At 37.9% G+C, this 24,522-nt stretch overlaps 1 protein-coding gene and 1 non-coding gene across 5 annotated transcripts in view; one reads left to right on the forward strand and one right to left on the reverse strand.

Annotated features, from left to right (window-relative positions):
- Positions 1 to 24,522, reverse strand: part of LOC105468202 (signal transducer and activator of transcription 4) — a 125,869-nt gene that overhangs the window by 84,140 nt on the left and 17,207 nt on the right. The window lies entirely within an intron of this gene.
- Positions 11,285 to 11,391, forward strand: LOC112424360 (U6 spliceosomal RNA). Its single transcript, XR_003015107.1, has one exon. It is a non-coding gene; the product is annotated as a U6 spliceosomal RNA (small nuclear RNA).

The raw sequence follows: 24,522 nt of genomic DNA on the forward strand, positions 1-24,522 counted from the left end.
GGCAATTTCTTTGGGCACCTCACAATTGCATGGTACTTGGTTTACTAATTACCTCCTTTGAGGGAATATCAACGCTCTAGCTAGTCTAAACAGTGCCTTAAGGCTGTTAGGTTTCCCAGGGGCCCCCATTCATTGAGAAAGGCCACAATATGCAAACCCCTGGTTTCCAATATGAGTTGTCACCACCCACCTAGGATCCAACCACTGCACCTTCCATGGGGCTCTGCATCAGATGCTGGCCACACAGCAGCCTCAACCACTTGAAGAAACAATACTAGATGTCCCTATAGAAACATGACCACAAAACCATTCCTCAGTCTGCACAAACATAGATTTGCATTGATGCCAGAGCTAGGAAGAAAAGGTCTTTATTCAGCAATATTCAGGTTTCAGCTATGTGTCTGGCTCTGTGATCAGTGTTGGGAAGCATATGAAAGTTTCCAGGGAGGCTAAAGTCTTAAAAATAAGGGACATGGGAGGAACTAGCACTGGGGAATAACATTTATAAGTGCCTTTTATATGCCCTGTGCTCACACATATCATCTCGTTCAAAATCTACTGTAGCCCTGCAAGATAGCTAGTATTCCTATTTTATAGGCAGGGAAACGGGCTGAGGGAAGCCAGACTCTAGCCTATCTGACATCCATGGGTATCTCTAACACAACATTTGGAGCTGGGTATCATATTAATTCCAATCTGAAGGTCTGAAAAAGACTTTTTGTCTTTCTTTAAAGTGCTTCTTATTTCATGGTATACACGTATCCAAGGTGGAGAATTTATTGGCCACTTATAACTATATTGCCAAGAAGAAAATGCATGAATTTCAGTTGATACAACTGAAGTACCATATCACTGAGTTTCTAAAATTTAGAGCACTACATTGAATTATATTTTTTTAAAATTTTTGTTTGTTTGTTTTTTGAGACCAAGTTTCCCTTTGTCGTCCAGCCTGGAGTGCAGTGGCACAGTCTCGGTTCACTGCAGACTTCACCTCCTGGGTTCAAGCGATTCCCCTCCTCAGCCTCCTGAGTCGCTGGGGTTACAGGCGGGTGCCACCAGGCCCAGCTAATTTTTTGTATTTTTAGTAGAGACGAGGTTTCACCATGTTGCCCAGGCTGGTCTTGAACTTCTGAACTCAGGCAATCCACTTGCTTCAGCCTCCCAAAGTGCTAGGATTACAGGCATGAGCCATCATGACCAGTGAATTATATTTTAAATATAAAATTTCAAATGTAGAATATTACATATAGAAAGCAAAAATACAGATTTTATATGCATGCATGCAAGAGTCAGGTTTCAAAATTAATTTAAGACGGGAGTGATGTCATATCTGGGGGACAATGCCTTATCCTTTTCCTCTCTTCTATTTAACTTCTTATCCCATTCTTTTTCAATTTAGAGATATAGTTAACATTTTAGGAAGACATGCATAACAAATTTTAAAGTAAATGTAAATTAAGAAGCAGAATATTAACAATTTAAGAATATAATTTGCTTTTTCAGTTCTTTAATATTTCGGAGTATAATTTTTTTTCAAATGATCATAAATAAACAAGCTGTAGTATATCCATACAATGGAACACTACTCAGTAATAAAAAGAAATGAACACTTGATTCATGCAAAAATGTGGATGAATCTTGAAATAATTATGCAGAGTGAAAGAAGCCAGTTAAAAAGAACTGCATGGGGCTGAGTGTGATGGCTCATGCCTGTAATCCCAACACTTTGGGAGTCTGAGGCATGAAGATCATTTGAAGCCAGGAGTTAGAGACCAGCCTGGGCAACATAGTGAGACCCCATCTCTACGAAAAATAAAAACAAATAAAAAATTAGCCAGGAATGGTGGTGCTCTCCTGTAGTTCCAGCTCTCAGGAGGCTGAGTGGGAGGAGTGCTTGAACCCAGGAGTTTGAGGCTGCAGTGAGCTCTGATTGCATTACTGCATTCAAGCCTGAGCAACAGAGAAAGATCCTATCTGTTAGAAAAAAAGAAAGGAGTGCATACTGTATGATTCTAATTAGATTGAACTCTAGAAAATACAGCCTGATCTATAGTGAACAATAGCAGATCAATGGCTGCCTGGGGCTGGCAGACAGAGCACAGAGTGGTAGGAGGGAGGGATTAGGAAGGGACATGAGGAAACTGTTATGGGTGCTGGGTATTTTTATTATCTTGATTGTAGTAATGATTTCATGGGTGTATACTTATGTCAAAACTTGTCAGATTGTACACTTTAAATATGTATTTATTATATATCATTATACCTCTTTAAGGTTGCTAGAAATTATCATAAACTACATGTTTTTGGAGAAATATAAAGACAAAATTTGGAGAAAGTACCTACATGTATGTAGCATTTGGGGCATAGACTCTGGATTAAAAAAAAAAACAAATCATATCCAAATTCTCTCATTTCCTAGCTATGTGACCTTGGGCAACAGTGTGACCTTTCCAAGCCTCAGTTCCCTCATCTGTAAAATGGGGGAAATAACATTACGTACCTGCCAGGATTGTTGTGAGGATATAATGAGGTAATGAAAGTAGCACTGTGTACCGGTGTTTCTAGAGTAAATGGTCATCATTGTTCTAAGCTGCATATTTGCAAATGGATTAATACAAATGTGTATATGTATGCATATATACTTTTTACTAAAACATGTTCTGTGGCACAATCTATATATAGTATAGGATAGTGATGAAACCAAAAGAAGCAATGAATCAATCTAAGAAAAAGGAAGCTTTTGTTATTACTGTTATTACTTTCCCAAATATGATCTCATTTTTGACAACTTTGTGAGGTGTTATTATTACTCCATTTCTGCAGTGAGGAACGCTGAAGCCTAGGGAGGGGAAGGTCGCCCAGTTACAAATGGTAGATGTGGAAGCAGAACAATGATGCTCTGTCTTCAAATCTAGAGCTCTTTGGACAAACCATAGAAGGAAAATTCAGGATAATTTTTGAAAGCAATAATTATTCTGTGACTCAGAATTAAGCATAAAATATTCAGTCCTATAATAGAGCAAATATATTAAGAAAAAGAATCTTTTAGCCCTGCACTGTACTACCGGTTCACTCTGCTCTCTTGCAGGAAGGGCATTCCCATAGCTCTCTGCTGTTCTTGCCCATCTGGGAATACTCACATGAGTTGGACAAGTGGGCCCATCAGTTGTGCTGGTCTAAGCTCCCCATGTCTCATTGCTTTCCTGCCTCTGTGTCTTTGCATACATGGTGTTACCCACTTGTAACACCTGCTCACACCTTTGCTTACGAAGATCCTGCCCATACAACTACAGCCAGTGCTGGCAGACATTACTGGTGCCACTCATTTATTTGTTCCACGAATTTGTACTGAACAGCAATTATTGCCAGGCCCTGATCTGACTGCTGTGAATAGTCGCACCAAACAAGCTTTCTCTCTCCTATTTTTCCTTCTTTGCATCTGAACTTGTCTCTTAGTACCTATATTATAGTTGTTCCTTTGATCTTGAGAGTTCCAACAGGGTTATAGTTCAGAGCTTGGGACACAGGAGAAAGCACTTTTTCAAATTTATTGGACTGAAGAGAAGGAAAAGTGCTGCATTTGACAGAATGAAACAGCATTGGATATAAATAATGCTCAGAAACATATACAAGGTAGTCAAATTTGAAGAAGGTTGAATTGGTTTAAGAGATTCAGGGAAACTTTTGGCTTCACAGGGAGATATAAGAAGGCAATTAGGTACCACTAGGGCCAAATTTGTGTTTTGTTGTCATGTGGAAGAAAGATTAAATAGGTTAAAGATGAAATTTAGAGAGTGTTCCAAATTGGAGTTTCAGCAAAAGGATCAGGGAAATAGGATAGAGAAAAAATAATTACGGAAACCAGTATAAAGAAAATCTGTGAAAAATCCTTATTTTTTTAAAAGTACACTTTTTGTACAGAGAGTACTCCCAAGAGCAACAGAGAACATTACAGAAATGTTACAGGAATAGAGAATGTGATTTATATAAAGAACATGTTTTCATACGTATCATTTTTGATACGCCTCTCCCTTCTGCTCAACCACCACAGACAGGAGGTTCCCCTAGAGTTTATGGCTGATCAAATCTGATGTTTAAAATACATTGTTTCTGAAGAAAACTGTGGTCTGATCTAAGATGTGATATACAGGAAGCTGCTGTTATAATTTAATCTGGGCCATAATTGTTTTACAACTTAGGTAGCTTTTTAGACTTAGTGTATCTAACTGAATTGTGATAGAGACAAGAATAATTTCCAGTGAACGTAATGAAAAGCTCAACCCTTAAGTGTTATAGTATTCAATACTAAACTGCTAAAATAATTTTAAAGTTGGCCAAGGAATAAAATTTATAGCCTGAAGTCTTACCAAAGTCATGGTAATGAGACCATAAATGAATAGAATGTCCTTAAAAATAAATTTTGCTGGTTATTTGTTGCATACATATTATTATTTAGGTCCCTTGCATATCTAAAATGTTATTTTTCATATGCATATGGTATATAATAAATGGATACTGTGGTCCATTTTGTGTGCAGTATAGAAAAGTGGTGAAAGCAAAAGAAGAAATGATATATTAAAAAATAAGCATTTCAGTATCGTTTTTCTTACTGTTCTATTCTCACCTCCTCCGTTAAGTTTAACAGGAAGTCACAACTCTCAGTTGCGTAACTTGTGTTTTCCATTCTCTGCATATTTTTCAGCTGAGCACTTATTAGAAATATGAAGTCACTTCAAGTGACAACACCATCATGACACATCCTATCAAAAGTGACGTCACTTTTGACTATAATCAAAGCACTGGGGCTCTCCTACAAAGTCATTTCACTTGCCAGGACCACTGCTATAGATCATGCTTCTTTACGGGCTACAGAGCTGGGGGTTGCCTTTGGAGTGGAGAGACAACAATTACGAATGTTGAAGAGGATGGAGTTCTGCTTTCAATTCAGCTCAGCAGCCGCATAATGTATTGCTGAAGCAGTGGGAAGGTATGTTCCTACCCTCGCAGGCAAAATTTCACAGACTTTCATGTATTGTCATTATTACTGTTGTTATTTTTTTGTTTCCAGAACTGATGTACTGAATTGCACATTAGTTTACGTGATTAAAAAGGTAAATTTGTTTTTCCCCTCTATATTTGGTATGTTGATTTTTTTACGAGTATGAAAATGTGTTACTTTTATTAACAGAAAAAAGTATCTGTTTTTCAATTCTCCCAAAACTTATGGAGTGTCTGAGATATGCCACACACTGTGCTGAGTATTGGGAATCCAAAGTTGAAAGACATAATTCCACCTCCAGGTCATTTCATCAAAAACCCATTCACCAATAACCCGTTTGTCAAGGTGATTCCTGGTCCTTTGTTCTCAAAAACTCACAAGCTAAAAGAAAACATAGACATGTAAGCAGCCATGAAATGTCTGCTTCATTGGTGATGAACAAAGCTATTGTTCAAGGCTCAGAGAGGAAAATAATTCTTTGGAGGTTAGGAATGGATCCAATGAAATAAAGCAACCTTGATGTCTCACACTAGGAGACATAGCTTCATAAGAGGGGTATGGGTTGGATTCCATCATCCACTTGTCCCTCTGCCTGGTTCATTTGTGCAAGACATAACCTGTCAACCACATTTCAATGTCTTGGAGAACTCTACTGTTTTGAAAACATCTGCTTTGGTCTTGATGCTATCTTACCAGATTCTGCAAAAGCTGACGAGCCATTTCCATTGTGTCTCATCAGGTCCTTAGTTACCTGTGACAGTTGGACAGAATGCTCCTCCCACAAGCAAAATCACAATAGCTTGTTTCCAATGAGAATCTTAAGTTACATTAAGTATCTGGGTGATTCAGGTGGTACCTGACCTCAGTCCTCAGAAATATTGACTTTCTCTCAATGCATAGACAGTGAAGAATAAACTGTGTATTTTCTTGTGTATGTCATGCCAGGATTATATTCATCAATAAGCTTCAATTTGGTGGGTGGAGAAGAATCCAAAAATGTACTCTTATTCTAAACACTAGGTCCTCTTTCTGACTATTCAAGTAGGGCTACTTACAGAAGGCCAGATAAGACTGTATCTATTCTATATTACTGCTTACTTCCTGCAGGAGTAAGGTATTAATCATATGGTATGTTTGGTTGAAATGAACATTATGACCACAGAAAAAACTTAGAATGTGTTGGATTGTCAGAAAAACTTCATTTGCTTGAATTGTGCTCTGCTCATGACATGGAATGCTTTGGTAAAGGCCATGCTGGACAGGGTCAATGGTACTCCTCCATTCCCATTGTGAAGCCAAGATCACATACGTACCTTTTGTTCACTGATGCTGACAAGAGGGAACTGGTTTGATAATACAGTGCTTTTATACCTATGATATACAATAAATTAAAAGGAATAACCTTGTAGATTTAGATTTTTTTAAAAGCATATTGCATGAAATTTAGACAAAGGTGGCATGCTTTGGGAACAGTCCATTTCACTTAACTTTCTTGGGTAAAGCAGGACACCACTGAAGGCTGCTTGAAGACTCAGCTCCAGTATAATTACTTGCAAATACTTATTTAATTACTGTCCTCTTTGGTACATTACATACATCATGGGCAGGAGACACCTCTGTCTTATTGCCTGTTGTATCCCAACATCAGAAGTGTTCCTGGCAGAGAAACTCCCCAACATATACTTGTTGAATGAATAAATGACTGAAAGTAAATTTACTCAAACGTCTCAGAAATGACAAGATGCTTGAGGTGGGCAGTAAATAAATCTTTGGGAATCCATCACTTCCACTAAGAAAGCAACTCAAATATCCCTCCTGTTGGAGTGGCAAAGAATAGTGAAATATATGTGAGATCTCCATGTGATTCTTTTTGCATTACTTTGAGCAGAGTCTTAATCTTGGTTACATCTTACAATTACCTGAGGAGCTTTACAAAATCCAATAGGAACAGAATCTCTGGAGTGGGGCTGAGCATGGCTAATTTTCAAATGTGTCATTAGGGATTCTAATAAAGCAGGCAATGCTGAGAACACTGAGTGTGGGGCATTCTTTCCCAAACTTGTCTGATTATTAGAATTACCTGAGCTGCTCAGTCCCACAACAAATCAAAAATGGTATCAAGGGATTTTCATCTTTGCCAGTTTGGAAGATAAAAAGTAGTCTCTTATTTTAGCAGAGAAGCATAAGTTTCTAATAGCTTAAGGCTGTTCTGACTTCAAATTTCAAAGACTTGCCATTGCATCTAATTTAGTGCCAACACAAATGTAATTTATTGCAGGATTATCTTCCAAGATATCCTCGGGCATTTCTTCTTGTCCTAAAATAATACTTCTACAACTCTCATTAGACTCTATCTTTATTACTGTAAGTCAATTCTCATCTATCTAAAGTAATTGCAGCGTGTGATTAAGTGTCGGGATGAGTTGTTCGGACACTAAGTGCTGTGGGAGTGCAGAGGAGAGAAAATTCGATGTGGATTTTAATGACACATAGAGCAGGACGTGGGCTGCAACTTGAAGGATGGTTAGGGGAGTAGGAAACTGCATCCTGGGCAGAGGGCATTGCAAGCAATGAGCAGAGTCAATTCTAAGAATACAAAATACTCAGACCCTAAATCCACCATTGCTTATTTTTCTTCCGATGCCTGGATGCATCCCTCCTTTGTGAACTCCCTGAATCCTATCTCTCCGAGCCACATTCCCAAATTCCACCTTCGACCTATTCAGTCAAAATTGGAAATGGGAGCTGGAAATATACACTTTTAACAAGTTCCCCAAGTGATTTTTGTAATGAAACAGAAACTGAGAAGGATGTATCTATCTACACCATTCAACAGGAAGATAGATGGGACAGAGTGTCCTCCAAAGAGAACCAAATGCAACAAACCAGCGCTTCTATCAAAATAAATCAGACCTGGCATTTTTCATCTATCAAACTGGCAAAGATTAAAACACTTTATACCACTCATGTTGATGATAGAATGAGATTTTATGCACTGCTGGTGGGAATGTGAATTGGCACGTTACTAAAGGACAATTTGGCAATTCTTATAAAAAGCCTTAACATTTTTCACACCCTTTGACATAGTAATTCCACTTTTAGAAATTTATCCTAAGGCTGTGGTCTCAACCTTGGCAGTTTATTAGAACATTTGTGAAGCTTTATGAACTGCAGATCTCTGGGCCCCATTCCTTTGAGATTCTGGGAGTGAATTCTGGGAATCTGTTGAACCTGTTTGTTTGTTAATACTAATATAATTGGGGCCTATTTTTTAAAAGTTCAAGTAATAGAAAAATCAAAAATTGGTGAGATCTTAATCTTTCACTTCCTCCCTTGATTCCCTGCAGGTAATCATATACACATTGTTTTGTGTTTTTTTATTCAATAACATAATATAGTCATTATCCCATTTCAGCATATTCAGATATAATTTTTTAATAGTGCTATAAGTTGCATGGAGATACTTCAATTTATTTAATCATTGTGGACATTTAAGGATAGACTTTTTAAGATCATTTTTGCATTTTTATTATGAACAATAATACGATGATCATTCTTGAATGTATATCCTTTTCTTTATCTATGTGAGAATTTCTGTATGATAATTATCTAGAAATGGAATTGCTTTGTCACATTAAACTTGGATTATTATGATCATTTTATGACTTGGGGTCTCACTCTGTAGACCAGGCTAGAGTGCAGTGGCTTGATCATAGCTCACTGCAACCTCAAACTCTTGGACTCAGGTGATGCTCCCACCTCAGTTTCTCATGGAGCTGGAACTAAATGTGCATGCCACCATGCCTGGCTAAGTTTTTCTATTTTTGTTTTTTGTAAATATGAGGTCTCACTACATTGCCCAGGCTGGCCTTGAACTCCTGGCCTCAAGTAATCCTCCCACGCTGGCCTCCCAAAGTGCTGGGTTGACAGGTTTGAGCCACGATGCCCAGACGAACACAACTGGTTTTGATGCACAGAATTAAGACCTATGGTTCTGACAAAATAATCACAAATATGAATGAAATTTTAACAATAGGTATGTGTACTTCACCTGTGCAAACTGGTGAAAAACTGAATAATTAATAAACATCCAATTAATAGGTGAATTAAAATATGCTAAAAAGGGTATTTAATGGCATGGAAAGATGTTGACTAAGTGAATGTATAGAGCTTAGGAAGGAGACTCTAAAACAATATTAATTTTAAAATAAGTTAATATTGGCAGGAAATATACTATAATGTTCACAGTGGTTTTCAGTTAAACATAGAATTACAGATTCTTTTTGCACATCTATATTTTCTAAACTTGGTTGGGTATGTATCACATTGGTAATAAAAAAGTTATTTAATAATCAGTAAATATGATACTAAGCTGCATTGTCAAAAAGATATGACCCATAAGAACTCAGAGATGAGCCCCCTACAGAGCTCAGCATTCATGTGGTTTGATGCCTAATAGTTTATTAGAGTTGGCCACCTTTGAGAGAAGACTTGAAACCAAAGTTGTTCACCTGCTTATCAAAAGGCCTTACACAGAACATTTTACCAGGTACATGTTCTTTCATTCATCAACAAACTTGGAGATTAGAATCTATATTTATCTAGCTTTTTAGTAGAGTTAAAACGTTATAGACTTGGGAAATTAATAGTCCCCAAAAGACAGTTTCTGTCTTCTAATGTATAAATAAGTATTTTTTAAAAGATGAGATAATGTTCTTCCATTCATTGATAAATTCTTTTGCTCACTAAGTGAACAATGGGAAAATGTGTTTAATTTACAGCACAAGTGACAAGAGGAGGAAGTTCCTGATCATATTGGTAAGGGTTTGGAAAGGCTACCGAGTCTGCTCATGCAATATCGTTCCCTAGAGATTTTAATAATAGGAAATAGATTGAGGTGGTTCTGCTGTAGTTTAAAAACCGAAGGATGGGACACCCTGGGGGTTGTTCTTTGCCCTTTGAATTCTTGCTGGTCGATAAGAATATAGGAGAGGAGAATGAGTTGTTTCAGATACCAATTATGGCACTTTAAATAATTTAAAATACATGTGAGGCTTTTAATTTCATTGTGCTTATAAAGATAGAATGGAGTAAAAATGGAAAAGGAATGCCTATTTCCAGAGGGTTAGTTAAATTATGGTACATCCATAAGATGTGAAAGACTTATCTAAGAGCACTGTAAAGCATTGCTAAGAGAAACTGAAGACCTGAACAAATGAAGAGATGTTTTGTGTTTATGAATTGGAAGAGTCAAAATTATTAAGATGTCATTTTTTCCCAAAATGATCTATAGATTCAGTGTAATTCCAATGAAAATCCCAGCAGGTTTATTTGTTGAAATTGTCAAGCTAGTGCTAATATTTATATGAAAATTCCAAGGATCAAGAAAAATCGAGGCAATTTTGAAGGAGAACAAGGTTTCTAGACTTTTACTGTCATGTATCAAGACTACAAATCTATGGTAGTTATCTATAATGTGGTATAGGTGCAGGGAGAGACAAATAGACTAACATACAAGAGACTCACATAAATAAAAGTTCCCAGATTCATGTCAAAAACACCACTGCAGTGCAATGAGGAAGGGATGGTCATTTCAATAAATGGCTCTGGGTCAATTAGATACCCACATGGATAGCTTCTCAGTCTTTTGGCTAAGGTCCAGTGTAGCGTCTACACGGAAAAAGCCTACTTTACCCCTATCTCTTTCCAGATATAAAAGGCATCCAATGGATCATAGTCCTAAATGTAAAAGATTAAAACACTAAAGGTCCCAGAAGAAAACCTAGAAGAATGTTACAATCCAAGGCAAGCAAGATTTCTCTTAAAAAAGGACACAAAGAGTGGTAAAATTTTAAAAATTAAAAAAATTGAGCCTAAATTAAAACTAAGAACTGTTGTTCATCAAAAGACACCATGTAGAGGAGACTGAAAAGGTAAAGAACAGTGTAGAAGACATCAGCAATACATATTCCGACAAAGACCCACTTGGAATATGTAAAGAATTAAAAATTAATAAAACAGAGACAGACAAAAAAATCTTAAATGGTCAAAAAGCCTAGGCAACATGGCGAGACCCTGCCTTGTTATGGTGGCATGCGCCTGTGGTCCCAGCTATAAGAAGGCTGAGGTGGGAGGATGACTTGAGCCTGGGAATTTGAGACTGCAGTGAGCGGTGATTGAGCCACTGCACTCCAGCATGGGTGACAGAGCAAGACCTTGTCTCAATCAATCAATCAATCAATAGGCAAAAGAATTCAAGAGGTACTTAAAAAAAAGAGGATATTAGTGCTTGCTTCTGCAGCACATATACGAAAATTGGAATTATACAGAGTAGATTAGCATGGCCCCTGATCAAGAATGACACACAAATTTGTAAAGCATTCCATATTTTTTGTTTGTAGCTCAAAGGAGAAGTGCTTGAGGGGATGGAAATACCTTATTCTCCATGATGTGCTTATTTCACATTGCATGCCTGTATCAAAACATCTCATGTACCCCACAAACAGATACACCATGTACCTACAAAAATTTTAAAAAATAAAGAGGATATCAAAATGGCCATAAAGCATAAGATTCTCAACATTATTAATCATCAGGATAATGGAAATTAAAATTACAATGATTTGCTACTAGACACACCCTGAATTCATAAAAATGAAAAAAAAAAAAAAGACTGGCAGTAACATGTGTTGACTAGGAAGCAGAGCAACTGAACTCTCACACACTTCTGTGACAGTGTTAATTACCACAACCACCATGGAAAGTTGTGTGGCAGCATCTCCTAAATCCACACATCTTAATGCCCTATTACCCAACCATTCTACTTCTGGGAATATGCTCAAAAGAAATGAGTGCTTATACCCACTACTAAAAGATACAAACAAAAATGTTTCCGAGTTTCATTCATAATAAGCAAAAACTGGAAATAGTCTAAGTATCCACCCACAGGAGAATGAATAAATAAATTGTACTACAGTTATACAATGGAATACTAGCTGTAATTAAAAACAAAACAAAACAAAGAAAAATACAGATAAATCTCATAACACAGAGTGAAAAAAGTCTAACTCCAGAAAATTATTCTGTGAAATTTCACTCATATGAAGTTCAAGACAGTCAAAACAAATCTACAGTGATACAAGAATAGTGGTTATCTTTGTGACTGATGCTGACTAGGAAAAGCATGGGAGAGAATTCTACGACTGGAACTGGTGGTAGTTATATGGATGTATATAAAAAAATTCATTGAGCTATACAATTAAACTTTGTGTATTTTACTATATGCTTATTTTGCATCAATAAAAGCATCTTTAAAAAGTGATGCACAAAAGTGATGCACTTTAGTACCTTGTATTAAAATATGACATAATACCTGACCTCAGTCTACACCTCTTTCAGTTTGAGTGTATAACCTTCTCATGAAACAGAGTGGGCAGTGAAAAGAAATAGCTCTCGGGCCGGGCGCGGTGGCTCAAGCCTATAATCCCAGCACTTTGGGAGGCCGAGACGGGCGGATCATGAGGTCAGAAGATCGACACCATCCTGGCTAACATGGTGAAACCCCGTCTCTACTAAAAAATACAAGAAAAAACTAGCCGGGCGTGGTGGTGGGCGCCTGTAGTCCCAGCTACTCGGGAGGCTGAGGCAGGAGAACGGTGTAAACCCGGGAAGCGGAGCTTGCAGTGAGCTGAGATCTGGCCACTGCACTCCAGCCTGGGCGACAGAGCGAGACTCCGTCTCAAAAAAAAAAAAATAAAATAGCTCTCCTGTGCAATTTCTAAGTGAATCTCAACCACTTTGTCATTGTACTGCATTTTGTTTGAGGAACTTCAAGATCTTCTGTATTCCTAGAGTCCAGAGTGTCAGAGCTCCTGACTTAGCTCATGGGAAGTTGGGGTGGTTCAGAAAGACCACCTCCCCGCCTCTCCAGGTGAAGGCTAGTTCTAGGTGTGTCTTGGACTCCCGTTCACGTCAGTCCTTACTCCTCTCCGGAGTGAGTACATTTTCTCTCAGCTTCCAGAGGTTCAGTGTCTCCCTCCTTCTGCTGAAAGGTTTTCTCCACCCTTCCTGCTTCCAGCTTGACCTTCTCTCACATGTAGCATATTCTCAAAATACAGATGTTTCTCCACTCACGAGGGGGCTACGTCCCAATAAACCCATCATCAGTTGAAAATATTCTAAATTGAAAGTGTGTTTAACACACCTAACTTATTGAACATCATACCTTAAACATGCTCAAAACACATTAGCCTAGCATTGGGCAAAATTTTCTAACACAAAGCCTATTACATAATAAAGTGTTGAATATCTCACATACCGTATTGAATACAGTACACTGTAGAGTATTGGTTGTTTAGCCTCATGATTGCTTAGCTAGCTGGGAGCAGGGGCTCACTGCCACTGACCAGCATCGCGAGAATATTGTACTGCTTATTATTGCTAGCCTCGGAAATGATCAAAATTCAAAATTTGAAGTATGGTTCCTACTGGGTGTGTATTGCTTTTGCACCATCATAAAGTTGAAAAATCATAAGCCAAACTATCCTAAGTTAGAGACCATCTGTATACTTCTTTGCAAAACCAATTCCTTCCATCCTTAGAAACTGCTGATTTCAGCAAGGAAAATCTTAAAATCTAAATTGTCCTTATGAACTCTATCTAAACTGAATTTGCAATAATGACATTTGATCCATTTAGTTAGGAATATGCATTGCAATAAGGCAATATTCATATTTTCAATGTTAGCTCAACTTCTCATTTATTAAAAAAGACTCTGAGGCCAGGCGCGCTGGCTCACGCGTGTAATCCCAGCACCTTGGGACGTGGAGGCTGGCGGATTGCAAGGTCAACAGATGGAGACCATCCTGGCCAACATGGTGAAACCCCGTCTCTACTAAAAATACAAAAATTAGCTGGGTGTGGTGGTGCGTGCCTGTAGTCCCAGCTACTCGGGAGGCTGAGGCAGGAGAAACACTTGAACCCGGGGAGGTTGCAGTGAGCCGAGACAGTGCCACTGCACTCCAGCCTGGCGACAGAGCGAGACTCCATCTCAAAAAACAACAACAAAAAAAGAAGACACTGAGCCCCCTTGGTATATGCTGGGCTCTGTGTTAAGCACCGGAAAGGAAAGATGAATGCACTCAAAGAGCTCACAGTCTTATGCAGGAGGCAGGCAAATATGTAGACATATTAGTTCCAGTTATTTCCTATTATAATAACCTCCTACTGTACATCACACAGAGTTTATCAAACTCATCTTGTTATCCCACCTCCCTCCATAAACCTAATCTTCACTGTGCATCAACATCCGTGTCTATGTATGTCAATAACCCAGGCTGAAACCCTCAGCCATCTCTTATTTTTCACTTTCTCACGTTTACTCATTACATGTCAATTCTTTCACCAAATTCTCTCACAATTCCAGCACATATTCTTCATTCCTGTGCCACTTCCTAGATCAGAATCCTAATTTCCTTTTTCTTGCGCTATGACCATAATGTTCAAACAGCTCTCCACACCTCCAGTTTCACCACTGCTATTCTATACTCCACACTGTTGCCAGAGAAATCTCTGTCTCTATAGTTCTTTGTCTCCACCTCTAGGAAGACTTTTTATTTGCTAGGAATAGAAATATAAGAATCCAAGGGAAAAGATTTGGTGAGTTGATGATTTGCTCAGCTACAGAGAGCCAATGAAATATTAATTATTTCTAACATAAATCTTGACAGATATAAAATATGGAAACGTGGTAAGCTGTGAAGGGCAGCTTTTTTTAAAAGTTTGATATGGCACAGATTATCTTCTCATTCCCATATCTTTCTTTTTTTTTTTTTTTTTTTGAGACGGAGTCTCACTCTGCTGCCCAGGCTAGAGTGCAGTGGCCGGATCTCAGCTCACTGCAAGCTCCGCCTCCCGGGTTTACGCCATTCTCCTGCCTCAGCCTCCCGAGTAGCTGGGACTACAGGCGCCCGCCACCTCGCCCGGCTAGTTTTTTGTATTTTTTTAGTAGAGATGGGGTTTCACCATGTTAGCCAGGATGGTCTCGATCTCCCGACCTCGTGATCCGCCCGTCTCGGCCTCCCAAAGTGCTGGGATTACAGGCTTGAGCCACCGCGCCCGGCCCTCCCATATCTTTCTACTGAGGCAGAGGTCACAGATTAAATGATAGAAAACAGGCAGGTTATTGATGTCACGGGCATTTACGAGGTTCTCATTTTTTAGGCGCCAACACAATTCTTGGCTACCTGCACAACTTCACACCTCATTGTGCACTTAGGACCCCACTGGAGGTGAAATCACTATGTTCTTGACAAAAGTAGACAATCAGAGCATATGGTAATAGACAACTGGAAATTGACTATCTACTGAGCCATTGGCTCTGGATCCTCATTATTTATTATTATTATTATTGAGACAGGGCCTTGCTCTGTCACCCAGGCTGGAGTACAGTGGTGCAATCATAACTTGCTGTAACCTCAAATTCCAGGGCTTAAGTTATCCTACCACCTCAGCCACCCAACTAGCTAGTACTACAGGTGTACGCACGATACCATGCTCAACTAATTTTTTGTGGAGATAGGGTCTCACTATGTTGCCCAGTCTGGTCTTGTACTCCTAGCCTCAAGCGATCCTCCCACCTCAGCCTCCCAAAGTGCTGAGATTACGGACATGAGTTAACATGTCGGGCCTGGATCCTCATTATCAAAAGGGAGTGTGGGGAGAGTTAGGTTTAAGTTGAGCAGATCTTTTGTCCCCAGGTCATCTCTAGGAAAGGCAATAATGAAAGGTCAGAGAGTGCCTGGTGACTTGATGAAAAAACCAACTTCTTCCCTAAGTCATGAACTTCTTGTTGGTAAATTAAAGTGGATACATTTGAAGTTATTCATTTGGACCCATGAAAGGCAGCTGTTCAATGCCTACAAATTAAATTTAGAGATCTACTAAGTTTAGATATCTACTTGACATTACTCCCTTCAGTCACAGTTTTAAAGCTGAACATAAATTAATTTTGAACTGATTTGGATTATATTGACGAACTTGTTTTCAAGCAGATGTATTTATTTTTGCTCCCATTTTTACGCTTTAGCTTATTAAACCTACTTTAACAAAATTTATATTAAAATATGTCAGAAGCTTATTTAAGGTAAAAAGTCTTCTGAGCTGTCTTGGTTTTGATTAAGTATCTCTTTGGAAAGTTTCCAAATCACAGTGGTTTTAGAACAGTGTAGATGGCGTTCTTATAGTTCTTCATCTCCATGAAATGGAGACAAACTATTTTCTAAAAACTGTTAGTTAAAAGACACAATTATCCTACTTTTTAGGTGATTATCTGCCCAAATTTTGCTTAACAACCACCATGATGCTCCTAACCAATGAAGCAATAGATAGTAAAAATCAACAGATGACTTTGAACACCTTCATGTCGTCTTTCTCTACCAGCATCTGTATCTCCCCGCCCACTTCCTCAGTGGTATGGTTAGTTGTCACACTAGAGGCTGTAGAAATCTCATTTTTTTTTTCCTGGACTGCCCTCTGGGTTGGCAGCTTCTCTGCAAGCTTCTGTTACAGTTGTCAGGCCAGCAGATTCACATGCTGGGGTTTCCATGCCAGCTCCTGGACAGACTGGGTGGGCTTCTTCTGTAAGTACCCAGGATGACATAGGTCTTGGACTTGACTTTTCATCACATGAAATAGTTTCCCCTCACCTTGGTATATTACAGCTAATCTTGTCTGTTTGTTTGACATTCTAGCTCTGTCATCCAGGCTGGAGTACAGTGGCATGATCACAGGTCACTGCAGCCTCTGCCTTCTGGGCTCAAGTGAGCCTCCACCTCACCCTCCTACGTAGCTGATTCTACAGGCACACACCACCATGCCTGGCTAATTTTTTAAATTTTTTGTAGAGATGGGGGTCTCCTTATGTTGATCAGGCTGGAGGCTAACTTTTATGTTAGGGAAGTAAAATTCATCCAGTCTCTGGATGATTTGATGAGAGGGAGAACAGAGGTTGGAATGAGGAAAAAAAAAAACCTATCGGTGTCAGAATTCTCCAATATTCTTTTGCCTACAGCAGACAAGGGGTGGGTTTCCTAGAGAGAAAATCAGCTCTGGATATATTTTCAATAAAAATATATTGAAACATTTGATGGTTCCCTATGAAGTCCAAACTGCTTAGCATGGCATTCAAGGTCTTCAATCACCTTTTAATGTTTAAAGTGCCTCGCTTGTCTGTGAGATAGGAAATCTCACATTGTCGTGTTCTTGCTCTTGCTGTACCAGATACTCTTTTTCCTCCACTCCTCTTCAGAGAGTCCTGAACTATGCATTTATAACCAACCCGCATGTTTCTAACTCTGTGAATTTTCATTGGCACATGCCTCTACCACAGTGCTTACCACACTACATCATAAATATTCATTTGCACTTTGTCTCCATTCTAGGTAGCAAACTCTTCCAACATAAGAATTTTATCTAAGCTCTCTTCACTTTATGCCTTTGCCAGTCAATACTATCCTGATGTTAACATCTATATGATGTAATCAATATTCAGTCAACAAATATCTGTGGAGTAGATAGCCATTGTACCCCAAAGTAAATTATATGAGCCCTACTTTTAAGAAATCCAAGCTGTCGCTGGAATAAAAATGATGTTTCATCATCCACAAAGTAATTATTGCAAAAAGAAGCCCCATACTCTGGCATAAGCTTTACAGAAAATAAAAAAATCAGGGAAAGGATGAATCATCATGGACTTCAGTATTAAATTGTTAAAGAAGATTTAATCAAGAGGAAGATCAATCTAGGATAAAATAAAGGCTTGGAGGGATATGCACAAAATGGCTCATGAATGAAATTTCAGGTGGTTGGGGTCTTCCATTGATCATACTGGATTTCAGTTTAGTGTAATATGCACAAATTGTGATGCACACCATCCACCTTCTGTTTATGATCCCATATTATGCATCAAACAAAGTCTTGACAATTCACATTTCATCTTCAACAGCACAACACAGAGTTCTCTAAGTTTTTGAAATATGAGTGTTGTGATATTGACATCATGGTATTTATTATCTTAAAGGGAGACAGATTTTGAGGGTGTGCATTGGGGAGTTGGGGAAATAACTGTGGAGTGATTGATGAATCGACTGCTACCCATGTGTGGCAAAATGGCATGAATATTGATCCCTCAACTGAGAACTCCTTCAGAGTTAACACAAAGTGGCTACACATTTTTCTCAGGTCTCAGGTTGAGGTCATCTCTTTTATTCTCTTTGTATGTGGTGTATAGAGGGGAAGGAAGAGGAGGGAACTGAGAAAGCAACACGAGTAAGAGGAGAGGATCTGACAGACTCAGAGCAGCTCTGCATTTCAAGCCACTTTTCTTTCCTCTTTGGCATTGCAAAATGTGTTTCTAATGCTTTACCTTGTCATATTAAAAATCTCACTTTGTGGGATATTCAGAACCAAAAAGACAATTTTTACAGACTGAACAAGAAGGAATTCACGTATGGCTTGATTTTCGAGGTGCTTTCAGCTCTAACACATTTTTGTTCAGCCATATCCAAATGACCTCTAAGAAATAGGTCATGGTGGTTCAGAGAGTAGAATATGTGAGGTGCAGGTGACACTTGCTCATGCCCCCTCACTCACCAAGTTTAAAACTCTCACTAATAGTCATCACCCTGACTTGTGAAAAATATTCCATAGGCAGTGAGATTACTAACCACAGAGTTAACACCAAAACCCTAGGCAGAGCTCTCTAACTGACAGAGATTTTTTATTTTTCTCATATCAGACAAGATGGCTAATGCCTGTTTCCCTCTACTTTCCTAACACTACGCTTTGAGGAATAGCCAAAGAAGTTCCCATAATTTAAAAAGCAGAACATAGGAAGCATGAACTTTTTATAGTAGCTCCTAACTGAAAGGCTGAGAAGCAATTAAATGTGAACTTTTTCGACTGTGAGCTTCATGACTTCTTCCATGTCTTCCTAATGCTTAAAATGTGATTGATAACATAGTGAGTGCTCTTTAAATATTTGTTGACTAAATAAAATTTGCTGCATGATATTTACAAAAGGCATACCCAGTAAAACATGACACAGAAAGTATAAAAATGAAGAGATGAATCCATTTACCAGTTAGTAAATGATAATAAAAATAAAAGCATGCAATGAAATTTTAAAATAAAAAACAGTAAATGGGTCAAAGGAGGACACTTTAGATGGACTTTTAAAAATATCGATACACAGGCATGGTGGTGCATGCCAGAAGTCCCGGCTACTTGGGAGGCTGAGGTGGGAGGATCACTTGAGCCCAGGAGTTCAAGTCCAGCCTGGGCAACACAGCAAGACCCCATCTCTGAAAAAAGAACAGAAAAGATCTCTTTTAAAAAGTTTCAATTCACCAATAAGATGTTAACTTCTACTTTTGCCCCTTACAACATTGTGTCAAAATACATACAGCAAAAACTTTGAGAAGATTCGGAGAGGTGATAAATCCATGGTAATAAAAAAAGACTTTAACATGTCACTTTCCAAAAAAAAGTCAATGGAATTTTCTAACACATCTCCTTGCTTCTTTCTTGACTCAAAACAGTTCATCCAACTGCCAGAATGAGCTTTTTAAAACAAAAATCAGTTCATGTCACTCCCTTGCTCAAACTCCTCAGTGGCTTCCCACCACACAGTAAGTCTCAAATTTCTTATTAAGGTCCACAAGTTTCTTTATGAGACAGCCCCAACTCATCTCTTTGACCTCATCACCCTTTTATTACTTCATGTTTTGGGTGCATTCTTACAAAAAAATAATTTGTTTTATAACTGAGGAGTTTTGTCAATTTAATATATATTATTTGGGTTTTTTTTTGACATTTTGTGCTTTTAATTTCTTATGTAGTCTATTTCCACTTGTTTTAGTGGTCTCTTTGAAATTTTGCCAAGTATGCTTAGCTTCTGTGCTAATTAATATCCTTTAGGAATTCTTTCCATGAAGGTATCCTTGTGGTGAACTTTCAATTTTGTATTATAACTTAGCTGGGAATAGAATTTTGATAGATAGTGTATTGCAGTTCTGTGAAGAAATTATTCTACTCTCTTCTCACTTGTTACTGTTTTGGCTTTCAGTCTATCTCCCCCCCTTTTTTTAAAAAATAGATAATATATTTGTTATCCTCTGTTACTTTTAGAATATTTTCTTTCTAGTGTCCTGCAGTTGGTTTGCTTTTTAAATTTATCATGCTGGGGACCCGTATGTCTAAAATCTAAGAATGCATGGAAGCTATCATGTCAGCTCCTACTTAAATTTTGTTTTACACATTTTTCTTAATTTTTGTTTCTATGATTTCTTTTAATTTGTGGTAAGCTTATCTATGCATTTAAAAGCCTGTTATAATTTATATAGCATTTCTATGTGCTTATAGTGGAACGGTTTTTTAAATTTATCTAGCCAGAAATAGAATTCAAAACTGGAATTATGGACTACTTAGACATGAACAATGAGAGCACTACATATGAAAGTATACAAAATCACCTCTCAAAAATATCAAAAAGTAAATGCATTTATTTAAACAAGCGATGAAAATTAAGTATCTGAGTAAAGTTAGAAAAAGTTAGAAAAATAATAAAAAGTAAAATGAGGAAATAAGGTGGCTATACCACCATATTGTATGGTCCATGACCATAACAAGTGTGGATGAGAATATTGAGCCAGAACTCTAGCCCTATAAGGAAAGTGTAAATTGGTATAACCACTTTTTAAAAACAATTTGGCATTATGTAATACAATTAAAGATGTACATAGTGCATGATGCAGCAATTCCACTCCTAGGTGTATATTCGAGAGAATTTCTTACACATGTGCCCCAAGGGACACATCTTAAGAATGTTCATAGTAACATTGTTTGTAATAGTGAAGAAATATGGAAAATAACACAAATGCCCATCAACAGTAGAATGAATAAATTGTGATAATTCACCCAATGGTATACTATGCAGCAATGAAAATGAATAAACTACTGCTACACACATCCATATGGATGAATGTCAGGAACCATGTTGAGTGAAGAAAGCAAGTTGCTGAAGTATAAATATAGTGTGATCTCACTTATGTGGATTTAGCAGCTTTCAAACCTAGATACTTTATTGTTTAGGGATACAAATTTATGTGGTAAAATGATAACAAAAAGAAAAAAAATGACAAATGCAAATTTTAGGTCAGTGGTTGCTCCAGGTGGAAAGAGAGCAGAGTGGAGTCAGGGAGGAGACACAAGAGGCTTCAAAGGTAATGGTAACATCTGGGTATAAAATGTCAACAACAGTTTGCAAAAGCCAGAATTCTCCGATGTTTTGTATTGGAAGGAATAGATGGGTACTAAATTCCTGTATCTTGGTTTCCTCAACTGGTATCATCTGAATGTCCCAGGTGAAGAAGCTAAGTCCTAGGGACAAGGTTTGGACCTTTGAATACAGGTTTCTCCATATCGATCCAGGGGCAGCTGTGCTGGAGACAACCCCGGGGACTACAGCAAATTAGAGGCCTGTTTATTCTCTACATCTGTGGAGGTGTGTTATCTAGATTTACAACTCCTCCTGAAGACAAGACAGCATGAAGCACGCCATTCATTCCACACTAAATTACAATTGGAACATAACTGAAGAGAAACGTTTCTTAAGAAATGAAGGACTTTCATTCTTCACATTATATCCTTCTATTCTGTTTGACTTTTCACTACAAGCAGAGCTTATATTCAGTGGGTATGCATCAGTTGGGCTAGTAAGTTGTTCAATCCTAGTCTTTTCTGATTAGTTATTGCTCATACTGTCTTGGCTGTAAAGTAGCTTCAACATCACTCCTAACTGTAAACAAAAACTGCAGGTTGGCCTAACACTTCCATATTGATAGAGCAATGTCTACAAATAGTTGAGAGAAAGAAAAAGTAAACCAAGAACTTTATAGCAAGTCAGGGTGTCCTTTACAGTACCAGATATTCTTAAGCATGACCGTTCTCAAAGATTACAGCACCATTGAGAGCTTCTTGAAAAACTACTTGATGAAATCTAGGCAATTGAGAATGAATCAAAATTTGAAACCTCAGGAATGGAGACATAATGGTGAAAGAAGTAGTGATGAGCACTGAATCTACTTATATGCAAAATTAAAGAAATGTGTGGAATTGCCGTGATAAAACAAGGATAATGTAACTAACAAAATATAATATAAATGATGAAAATTGGCAGGTGGGGATGGGAATTGGAAGTGGAAGCAAATTTAAGAACTTTAATTTCTCCTTATATTTAATAGCATGGAGTGAACAGATTACTGCCTAAGAGTGAAATATGTGGTTTCTGTATCTCATCTCTTAATGGTTTTCATAGTTTTAAAAATTAACTTGAGTGGAATTTCTTTTGGGAAAAAAATATTTATTATGGTGAGGAGACATTTAATATTTTAAAATAACAATATTAATTGAATTCAAATAAAAATAAAATTTTATTTAAAACTAATTATTAATAATATGATTTCATTTTTTTAATCTGATATTCCTATGTAGGTATTCACTTATTCATAAATCATTTATTGAGCATCTAGTATGTGTCTAGGCAGACTGTCCAGGCACTGGGATATAGCAGTAAACCAAACAAAATCCCTCCCTTTATGAAGATGATATTCTAATGGCAAGAAAAAGGCAAATAAATTAGAGGAAGTCAAAGGTTTATAAAAGCTATGGAGGAAAACAATGTAAGGTAAGAGACATGGAGAGTTCCTGGTGTGTGTGGTGGGTGGGTGGGGGCAGGGGATGGGAGCAGCAGTAGAAATTCCACCTTCCATCTGCACATATACATGTGTAAGGAGATGTCTGGAATGACACCTATCAAATATTAATATGTTTATTTCCAGGCCATAGATTTTTTATTTTTTCACACTTTCTTCTTTGCACTTTTTGTGTTGCTTTAATTTTTAAAAATTATGAATATGCACTATTTTTATTTTTCTTAAGTCATTCTATCTGAGGGAGAAAGACAAAAAGGAAGGTGAATAAGGAAAAGGGGTTTGCAACAGAAAATCCAATAATAATGATTCAGAACTCATGCTTCTAGATACTTATCCAAATGAGTTGAAAACTTACTCCTACACAAAATCCCTATGAATGCTAATAGCAGCTTTATTCATAATAGCCAAAAATGAATAAACAAACTGGGGTACATCTGTACAAAAGAATATTATTCAGCAGCAAAAAGAAATGAGCTATTAAGCCATGCAAAGACACAAAGGAACCTTAAAAACATTTTGTCAAGTGAAAGAAGCCAGTCTAAGAAGGCCACGGACTGTATGATTCCAACCGCATGACATTCTAGAAAAGGCAAAACTGTAAAGTGGGGATCACACAACCCAGTCTACCACCATTCACACCTGAGCAATCCTTCCAAAGTCTAAGGTTGGGCCCACCCAACCTGCTGCTACAACCACAGTTGGCACCCACCCACATGTGCTACCTACAGGCCTGGGGACTGGCCCTCCCAGCCCATCATAACTACTTCCAACATCAGCATGGACTGCTTGGGAGCAAAGGGTTATCTCATCACTTCTACTGCCATTGCCCATGCCATACTCCTTGCCCGGGGGTCCAAGAACCCACATACCTGTCTGGCCTTCTGTCGTTATATCCAGCACTCACGAAAGCCACCTAGAGGCTTAATAATTGGCCCATCTGGACTCGCTAACACTGATGCCAGCATACTCCACCCTGGGTCCCAAGGACAGACATGGTCAGCCTACTGTTGCCACCACTGGGGCCTAAATACTGGCCCATCTGGTGTCCCAGTGCCCAGAAAAACTTCAACACAGGCTCCACTAACAAATACACCTTAAGCTATCAAGGAAATCATAGACACCACTGATGCTGTTTATAGCCAAAGAAATTACACAGAGACTACACTACAACACATGCTCAGCATCAAAGCCAAAGTGTACTACCCAATCAAGAGCATAGGACAAAAAACAAGTCTCAAAAATTGTTCTAAAAATCAAAATTATATCAGATATCTTCTTGGACCACAATAGAATAAAACTAGAAATCAATAGCAAAAGGCACTTTGGAAACTGTACAAATACATGAAAATTAAACAACATGCTGCTCCTGGATAATCATTGCATCAAGGAGGAAATTAAGGAGGAAATAAAAAAATTCCTTGAAACAAATGAAAATTTAAACAACATATCCAAATCTATGAAAAAGTAGTGCTAAAAGGGAGGTTTATAGAAATAAATACCTACATAAAAAGATAAAAAATTTCAAATAAACAATCTAATCACGCACCTCAAGTAACCAGAAAAGCAAGAAAAAATCCCCAAATTAGTGGAAGGAAAGAATTAATAAAGATAAGGGCAGAAATAAATGAAATAGAGACTAAAAAAAGATACAAAGGATCAACAAAATGAAAAACTAGTTGTTTTGAAAAGATAAACAAAATCAATAAACCACTTGCTAGACTAATCATAAAAAAGAGAGATGACCCAAATAAA

The sequence above is a fragment of the Macaca nemestrina genome, chromosome 11 (genome assembly GCF_043159975.1).
Source record: "Macaca nemestrina isolate mMacNem1 chromosome 11, mMacNem.hap1, whole genome shotgun sequence".
NCBI classification, from domain to species: Eukaryota; Metazoa; Chordata; class Mammalia; order Primates; family Cercopithecidae; genus Macaca; species Macaca nemestrina.